Genomic DNA, 9,156 nt, shown 5'->3' with positions numbered 1-9,156 from the left:
CGTTACTCTAAGAGTTGGTTATTTGATTAATTGTTGTCATGCCCACAGATAAGCATTAGTTGTTTGTTTGTTTATTTGTTGTTGTTGTCATTGTAAATAGATGAATGACAGCAGAAACCACTTGTTTATTTGTTACAGTGAGAGACAGCAGAGAGCAGTATTGCCTCCATCGATGGCGTGGAGACTCTGATTCATCTGTTTTATAGGCTGCTACTCAGATTGATATTCATATCGCTCATGAATGGTCACGTCAGGCTTCAACAGTTGCAAAGCAACCGCATCTTGTTTGCTTTCGCTTGGTAACAGTTGTTCACAGTTGCTTGTTAACTTGCCTGTGCAGAAACGCAACGCTAGTAAATCTGTTGTCACATTTTATAATGGAACATATGGAATATCCACTGTGATCTTTTTATTGGTAAAGGGAGGCCAAGAGTATTCATTGTTATGCAAAACTTTCACCAACTTCTATTTTTATTGCAGCCATCAGATATTAAAACATCATTCTAATCCATGTAAAAAGTCCTGTATATGTTTCCAATGACGAGAAACAAACTGTACCTCTACTGCTATGAAAACTAAGAAAATGCTAAAATCCTACTTAATACGCCTTATCCTAATTAGTGATGTCTGTGGTCTGGTGTTTGTTCTCTCTCCCTCTGTTACGTTAGTTTGTGTACTGCACGAGTGCTCTTCAAGGGTGTGTTTACGTGTGTGTGTGTGTGTGTATGTGTGTTTACGTGTGTGTGTGTGTGTGTGTGTGTGTGTATGTGTGTGCTGTGCTGGAATACTGACAATGAAAGAAATGTGTATTTCCTCATATCGGCATAAGCCTGGAGTGAGACATCTGTCAAGCAGGTTGTTAACACAACACGTCACACAGGTAATGACTCTCAAAGTTAAAACATTACTCTCACACTTTTCACAATGAATACCACCTCAGAAAACAATTGGCTCTCCAAGTACCACCATCTGGCGTTAAAATACAGTGATCGTGTCGTTAAGTTTTTATATATATATATATATATATTGATATAATTTGAAGTGATTTTTTCATCTTTATAAAAAAAAAACATCTCAGAGACTCAGAGATGACAGCACAGGTCATCATAATATCATAAAGTAATATGCAAGTCAAAGTTTCATAAGTTATCAATTATGAAGTGTATAGACAAACATGTTATTCATATATTTGCAATTTAAATGGATTACAAAATTAAAGCAAACTAATTTATTCACACTTTTTTCTTTTTATCAAATGAACCACAAAATGTAATGCAACACATATGTATGTCGTCCTTGGCAGTAGGTGCACATGTTTTGCCAGTAGTATGATATGCTTGTGTTCTAAAACATTTATTTTATCTAAAAAATGTTTTAAGGTATATATAATATAATAGGTCCAAACCAGCCTTACAGACGTATGACTTGCAGAATTTATACTTAGCCACAAATAATTCGGGAAGCACGTCAAAACCTTAAGGTAGAGCTTAAGGTATAATTCAAAAAGGGCGTAACGTTACGTAAGAAGGTTTTCGGGAAACCCAGCCCTCTACTCTTGGCCATTCTCTGGTGGATCCGAGACAACTTACCCAAGTCACCATACTATAGTGTGGATTAGGGAGATGTGTGGATCCGAGACAACTTACCCAAGTCACCATACTATAGTGTGGATTAGGGAGATGTTTGAGTCAATGTGTTCCGTGTGTTTCTGGCCTTACCTGGGATCAGACGTTTGCCACACACCTTGATTCGTTTGTGTTCTTTCAAAATCAATTTGCTTTTTTTCTAGCATATTCTGCTGCTGGAATCACTGCATGAGCAGACACCAACTGTATACATTACAGCACAATGATCACAACGATGGTCTATCAAAACTGTGACACAAAGTTTTTTTTTTTAGTTTGTTTGTTTTTTTTACCATTGGCTTGACTGTCTGACAGTCTACTTTGGATGGCAGTTATAAGGTGGAATTTGCATAGTTTTGTTTACATATTGCACTCCAGAGCAAGCCCAGCGGGGGTCCAGCATTGACTGAAAATTATTCATATTCCAGATAGTTCAGTATTTCATACCTTTATGTGTGCCAGTGTTTGGGTACCATCCTAACTCTGCCCTCTCCAAAATGAGCCTTTGCTGCCAAACAGGACCTCATAAGTCTTGCCAAATAAGATGGTATGTGTTCTATGCTGTATCTCCCATTTATCTCAAAGAAGAATAGTTTAAAAAAAAAAGATAAACAATTATAGGAAGTCTTCTCAAAAGTCTTCTCGGAACTGCAGTATCAGACAAAAGAAAAAGCAATTCATATCAACTTCAAAGACATGATAAGATAAACATGTTTTCATCCATAGCATTCTATCTGTCATCTGTTGCTTTTAGAAAAGACATCTTCTTATGTAGGTCAGTTTGCTCCATCTGTTTACTCATCAGTCTATTATCAGATCTCAATACAAGCCTATCATGCACCATTTCATCTCAGTGCATAGAGTGCATAACAGATTTGGCCTGATGTAGGTGGAGTGTTGGTGACCCAGTGCCAAAAGAAGATATACAATCTTGTTTTTTTCTCATGAAATGTTGCTATGACAGTAAACAGTGCAGCGTAGAGTTCAATTGATTACACTTTACTTGACAGTGTCGACATATGAGTGGCATGACACTGTCATGAACCTGTCATAAACAAGTCATAAACGTTTTATGACATAATGCTTCTGTTATTAAGTGACATTCAGTTTTTGTCATAACAAATTAGGGTTAGGATTAGGGTTAGGTTTAGAGTTAGGGTTAGGGTTAGGGTTGGGGTTAGAAGTTAGGGTTAGGGTTAGGTTTCATGTGTCATGACAGTGTCATGTGTTCATGATAGTGTCATGTCACTTTAATGTCAATACTGTCAAGTAAAGTGTTTCTGTTCAATTTAATTATGTGAATTATGTCTGTCCTGTGTTTCTTACCAAAACAAGGGAAAGTAATAAGAAGCCAACTCCTTGTGTGAAAATGTGTGAAAACATTACAAGGAACTGTACAAGGAAGTGTACAGTCTTAATTACTCATTGCTCAAAAGATGGTGATGCAACAAATGGTAAAATTACTGAAATTGCCCAATCAACATTTATGCAAGCTGACTTGCTGTGGCAAGCATGCTTCACAGTATCATTGCAGATGTGTGACATTCTTGATTCTGTGTTTCAGGCATGTGAAGCTGTAGAACAGGATGGACAACATGCATGGCTAAATGAATGATCAAGAGCGAGGCTGCATGAATAACACATCAAGACATCACATAACACATCAAGACAAAGATGTGTATTTGAGACAATGTGTGTGTATATGTGTGTTTGTGTGTGTACTGTATGTGTGTATTTGTGCGTGTGTGTGTGTGTGTGTGTGTGTGTGTGTGTGTGTGTGTGTGTGTGTGTGTGTGTGTGTGTGTGTGTGTGTGTGTGTGTGTGTGAGTGAGTGAGTGAGTGAGTGAGTGAGTGAGTGAGTGCGTGTGTGTGTGTGTGTTTGTGTGTGTGTGTATGTGTGAGTGAGACCTATTTCCTTTCCGTGACCTGAACGTGACCTATTTCCTTCCGCTCTGGATAACTGAACACATATGACCACATTAGGTAGTTGCTGGACCTGGTATAGTTTTAGTTAACAAAACCCAGATTAAAATATTCAATTTTAATTATATAACCTTCACAGCTTGAGTACTGCACACCTTACAGGTTTCAAATGGGTATAAATGCTTAACATTTTCCCACTGTTATCATTCAAATATATGCCATTTTTGTGGGTCTAAAGGCATTTCCATTGCTTTCATAAGACACACCACTGATTGCATGTCTCAATAAAAACCTGAGAGATCTGGTGAGATGTGAAATCAAACATAGTTTCCTGTGGCCCTCACCCACATGTGAGAAAATGAGGAGACTGGAACTTTCTCACACTCGCTGCGTCAGTGACGACCACTAAAGATGAAGTTGATCTCCCTCCACTTTGTAAATGTCCTTTGAGAGTGATAAAGTTTTACGTGATTTACATGTAAATCTAATCTCACTGATTTACAGTCTCAACCAGTGGTGGGTAGAGTACTGAAAATCTATAATCAAGTAAAAGTACAATTATTCCCTTAAAAATGTACTGAAGTAAAAGTAAAAATTCCTTTTTGAGAAACTTACTTAAGTAAAAGTAAAAAGGTACGTTGTTAATAAAGTACTCAAATTACTTTCCATTTTTTATGTTGTGCTGGAAAGTGTAAAATAGTTCATACAGGTAAAAACAGCACTTCTACTTTTCTAATTAGGTAAAGCAGGTTCAGTGGGCCAATCAAACATAATTGCCTACAGTATAGGCATATGGTTGCCTATGGCTACTTCCACTGTCTACCAGTCACTCCACCTAGATAGATAGATAGATAGATACTTTATTGATCCCCAAGGGGAAATCTTTACCCTTCTTTGTCCATTTCTCCATCTCCAGCCAACAACCTGCTTGTCTGAAAGTGGTCTAATGAGAAGCGGTAGCCTACTTATTTTTTCTTTGAGGCAGTTAGCACCTCGGTATCTTCTTGGAGATGCTTATGGCACTCTCTCCCTGCCGATTTATGGAATATCAAAATGGAAATGTAGTTGTAGTAGGTATATGGAAAAATGTACTTGAGTAAAAAGTAGATTGCTGAGTCTTACTCAAGTAATAAGTAGACATACAGTTTTAAAAAGGAATATGAAGAGCGCTACGTGCATTACAAGTAGTTGCCTTACTATACCCACCCCTGGTCTCAACAGTAAGTAGTTGCCTTACTATACCCACCCCTGGTCTCAACAGTAAGTAGTTGCCTTACTATACCCACCCCTGGTCTCAACAGTAAGTAGTTGCCTTACTACCCGCCCCTGGTCTCAACAGTAAGTAGTTGCCTTACTACCCACCCCTGGTCTCAACAGTAAGTAGTTGCCTTACTATACCCACCCCTGGTCTCAACAGTAAGTAGTTGCCTTACTACCCGCCCCTGGTCTCAACAGTAAGTAGTTGCCTTACTACCCGCCCCTGGTCTCAACAGTATCCTTCATTGCAAGAGGAATACCATTTCTATTTGTCACATAACACTGTGTTAGTCAACAATATGAGTATTTCTCATTGAGAGCAACAATCTAATGTTGTTATACAGATGCTGATTTCGTTTAAATAGTATATTTAGTATCTAGTATTTTAGTATCATGTTTATCTTCTACTGTCTCTATATTGTACAGTGGAGTTTTTTTATATGTATAGTACTTTTTCTGCTGTAACTGCATGTTGCGTGTGATGTCTGTATGCTACTGAGACCTTGAATTTCCCCTTGGGGATCAATAAAGTATCTGTCTGTCTATCTATCTATCTATCTATCTATCTATCTATCTGTCTGTCTGTCTGTCTGTCTATCTATTTATCTATCTATCTATCTATCTACAGTGATGGCCAAAAGTGTTGGCACCCATGCTAAAGTTGACTGAAAAGAGGAATATAAAATCATCTTTTGAAATTGATCTTAATGCCTTAAATGAAAAATGAGGAAATATCTAACCTTTAAGGACACCAATTTTCTTAGTGAATGAATAATGTATCATAAATAAATAAATGTTCTTCCTGAAAATACAGTATTGACACCCCTATGTTAAATTCCCATAGAGACAGGCAGATTTTTATTTTTACAGTTTTTCTCAGTCGCTTTGGTGCTTTTCTCACATCACTATTACAGTTTTTCTCAGTCGCTTTGGTGCTATTCTCACATCACTATTAACATTTGCACAGTTAGTGCATTTCTCAAAACAATTAGTGCAAACTGCAAAACCTAGTGGATGACCTGCAAAAGCACGTCACTTGCTCAAAATGGATAGTCCATTCCTCAAAAGCAGGTATTCATGTCAATGAAACTGTCAGTGTCATCAAAATGAGAAGTCTTGACACCATCGTTTATGAACAAGATAGTCAATGGCTTTGTCATGTTTTCATTATGACAGTTCTCTCAGTGTTTTCCAATGCAAAAAAAGGTCAGAACTCGGTGACACTACCTGCACATGCTCAAGACAGCACTATACAGTACTTGTACAGCCATTTGAAAACTACAGTAAAGTTACACATTGCTGTAGTAAGGGGAGTAAGTGAGTACAAGACACTGAATACGTACATTTTTACTGTATGCTCTTTGCAATTCTACAGCATTGTGACAGAATTTGATACAGTTTTTCTCAGTCGCTTTGGTGCTATTCTCACATCACTATTAACATTTGCACAGCAGTTAGTGCATTTCTCAAAACAATTAGTGCAAACTGCAAAACCTAGTGGATGACCTGCAAAAGCACGTCACTTGCTCAAAATGGATAGTCCATTCCTCAAAAGCAGGTATTCATGTCAATGAAACTGTCAGTGTCATCAAAATGAGAAGTCTTAACACCATCGTTTATGAACAAGATAGTCAAATGGCTTTGTCATGTTTTCATTATGACAGTTCTCTCAGTGTTTTCCAATGCAAAAAAAGGGCAGAAAAAAAGGTGACACTACCTGAACATGCTCAAGACAGCACTATACACTACTTGTACAGCCATTTGAAAACTACAGTAAAGTTACACATTGCTGTAGTTAGGGGAGTAAGTGAGTACAAGACACTGAATACGTACATTTTTACTGTATGCTCTTTGCAATTCTACAGCATTGTGACAGAATTTGATAGTTCAACAATTTTGTATGTAATGACTCAAGCAATGAAATGAAGACTATTAGTTTTATAGGGAACGACTATTCAGTATCCATAAGTATAGTTCATTTTGACTGACATGACATAAGCAAATGATAATGTTAAAAAACAGCAGAATTGTATAAAAGCAACTGATACATGTCCAAAAGCTTTTTCAATTTGTTCAGAGGAAGGAGAATTTGCTACTATGATGTACACAAATGACTAAATGTTGTGGAGGTTGAACTAATAGTTATGAGAATTTTCATTCTGATCTGCAAAAAGCACCAAAGCGACTGAGAAAAACTGTAACTAGTTCACCAACTTTGTATGTAATGACTCAAGCAATGAAATGAAGACTATTAGTTTTATTGGGAACGACTATTCAGCATCCATAAGTATAGTTCATTTTGACTGACATGACATAAGCAAATGATAATGTTAAAAAACAGCAGAGAATTGTATGAAAGCAACTGATACATGTCCAAAAGCGTTTGCAATTTGTTCAGAGGAAGGAGAAATTGCTACTATGATGTGCACAAATGACTAAATGTTGTGGAGGTTGAACTAATAGTTATGAGAATTTTCATTCTGATCTGAAAAAAGCACCAAAGCGACTGAGAAAAACTGTAAAGGCCAGTTATTTCATGGATCCAGAATACTATGCATCCTGATAAAGTTACCTTGGCCTTTGGAATTAAAATAGCCCGACATCATCACATACCCTTCACCATACCTAGAGATTGGCATGGGTGTTATTTCAGTTAGCCTAATAGCTGGTTTGATTTGCATTGAGCTCAATGAGCATATTTCCTCATTTTTCACTTAAGGCATTAAGATCAATTTCCAAAAGATGATTTTATATTCCTCTTTTCAGTCAACTTTAGCATGGGTGCCAACACTTTTGGCCATCACTGTATCTATCTATCTATCTATCTATCTACAGTATGGGGATCCCTGCATGCAGCTGGTGACCATGTGACTAGAGGCAGGGGAGCTTTTGGGTGGTGCAAGACTGAGCTGGTGACCATGTGACTAGAGGCAGGGGAGCTTTTGGGTGGTGCAAGACTGAGCCTAATTAACTGCCTGTCCATACATGGGGAAGTGTCTCTGCAGTCATATTTTCAACTTGCCCTGTGGCTTTCTCTCAGGGCTTCTTCTTCTTCTCACTGGCTTCTACTGAACTGTGCTTGATGTCATCCTGAAGGGGCTTTTCTTAACAACTGCATGTTACTGTAAGCTGGTGGAGAGGAAGTGGCCTGTAAGATAGTAGAACGTACTGTAAGATGAATGGCCAAGTCTAGTCTTTGTCCTAGTTTCCTTCCTCATGCCATCATTCTACTAGCCTGGCTAGCGTCAGACCTCATCTCATTGAGATGGGGTCTGGGAACTAGACATTAATTTTCTCATATTTGGTGTGTCGTCATCGTCTTGCTGCCCTCCCTCCGTTCTGTGATTGGTTCCTTTGTTGAGGTGAAAACGAAGTCCATAGAATCCAGGCTGCCTAGCAGCGTGAATAAAATAATCAATGCTCACTGAGCTGAGAAATGTAGGAAGTGATGACGGTGTGGTGTTCTTACTCACATCGGTCCCTCTGGTGAACACTTTTAACTTATCAACACACACACACACACACACACACATACGGACGCACACACACACACACACACACACATGTGCACACACACATACACGCACACGCACACGCACACACACACACACACACCCACAAAAGCAATTCAGACAGTGCTTCTAAAAGGACTATGCAGCAAGGATGCTGGTATACCATGGAAGAACTGACTAATGTCAAGATGATATTTCCATGGCTATTCATCTTTGTAATAAGGGTTGTTGAGAGATTCTGACTGGCAAACCTAAGCATTAATTAACTTAAGCCAAATATAATGATTTGTTATTACAACAATTTATGATGAATTTGTGATTAATTATGTGTTGGCACACCATAAACCAAACATGAGCTAATGCACTTTGAGTAATATCCCATGAATGTCCAGTAAATGTAGACATACGTAATCCCCTTGTATTGCTAATCTACCAGAATGGAAAATTTCCACACCCTTTACACAGGGATGCAACCCATTGCACATGGGATCTATAGAGAAAGCAAATGTTATAGCTTGTGAATCCGTATGGAGAAGGGCTGTGGGAGTAGGGTGCACCAATTTAAAAAAAACTAGATAGAGGCACTACATCAGACATAACAAACGGAAAGAAGACAGCTGGAGATCCTGTGCAGGTCAACCCACCATCTCCACCCCCAGACATGTTCAGGCCCAAGAGCCTGAGTCCGCAGCCACTCACGTTCCTCACATTCTGCCCCCAGGCCTCGCAGCTCAGGTGGTCCCACATCAACACCGACGCCAAGGAGACTATTTTGGACAGCAAAAAAAAAAAAAACAAACAAACAGGGAGAGAGATAGAAGAAGAAGACGACACAACAC

The sequence above is a fragment of the Alosa pseudoharengus genome, unplaced genomic scaffold, assembly GCF_046254945.1.
Source record: "Alosa pseudoharengus isolate Yale_2024_CS ecotype anadromous, Long Island Sound unplaced genomic scaffold, YU_APseudo_1.1 YU_APseudo_1.1_scf_11, whole genome shotgun sequence".
Classification (NCBI taxonomy): Eukaryota; Metazoa; Chordata; class Actinopteri; order Clupeiformes; family Clupeidae; genus Alosa; species Alosa pseudoharengus.
This window is presented reverse-complemented; position numbering follows the sequence as displayed.